Source organism: Notothenia coriiceps, unplaced genomic scaffold (genome assembly GCF_000735185.1).
Source record: "Notothenia coriiceps isolate Sejong01 unplaced genomic scaffold, NC01 NC01_scaffold00005787, whole genome shotgun sequence".
Taxonomy (NCBI): Eukaryota; Metazoa; Chordata; class Actinopteri; order Perciformes; family Nototheniidae; genus Notothenia; species Notothenia coriiceps.
Genome location: NW_011338488.1, coordinates 395668 through 396795, shown reverse-complemented (window position 1 = coordinate 396795; position 1128 = coordinate 395668).

Genomic DNA, 1128 nt, shown 5'->3' with positions numbered 1-1128 from the left:
TAGAAACCACTGCTTTCTGTTCACTGGTGAGTTAGCCTATGAATCAGTGTTCAGCACATCAGGTTGGCAGCTGTATGGGCATTGAGTGATGTAGATGCACATCCCTATCACACACACACTAACACACACACACACCTGCATATTGACTGTCATCACCATCGCATATATATGGAGCAGACTGTTTCCTTGTTCGGCTGGTGTTAGCAGCCTGTTAGCGCTCATGCTAGGTTAATATTTAACCTGCAAACACCTGAGCTGGCACTTCAGATTTAAAGACACACGGCCTCATATCGACCCCATCACACACGATTGTGTACTCTTCTCTGGGGAAAGACATGTACAGTGTTTTTTTGTTGTGTTTTTTACCGTTAAAAGCAGATTCTATTTCAATAAACATGTTGCTTAAATGTTTTCTAAAAAGTGGCGCTTTCTCTCTCTGCATTCATTGGGTGGTTAAAGTGGGCGGGGTTACAAACAGGAAGTGGGAAGAGGTACAGTATTCCATATTCATATCCATTCCTCACATGGAGAAACAGTGTATGTTAACACACACAGGATGCATATTGTAAGTCCATTTATATTTAAAATCCTTCTCAATGAACAAACTTTATTGACAGGGTTAAAGCAGACGGTGAACAAGAAGAAATGTACGGACCTACAGCTAAACAAAACATTACAATAAGCTAATACACAGCTAATTAGGTGAAAGCAAATACATATACTATATTATGTAGACATGTAGAGCAGCAATATCAACTATTTAATTTATCAATCTACAGAAAACTATTAAGATATTGATTATGGCATTATTTTCATGCAATATAAAAAAACTTTTTAATTTTAAAAGTGAATATCTTTGTAATTTGGTCTGAGAAAAAGTGGACTTTGAGGAAGTAAGATGGACATTTGACCAACTTTTCTGACATGTTTTGATTATTGTTATTTATATACATGTATGTCTAAAAGGCTTCAAGGCTTCAANAAATCCTTCTCAATGAACAAACTTTATTGACAGATTTAAAGCAGACGGTGAACAGGAAGAAATGTACGGACCTACAGCTAAACATTACAATAAGCTAATACACAGCTAATTAGGTCAATGCAAATACACATACTGTATTATGTAGA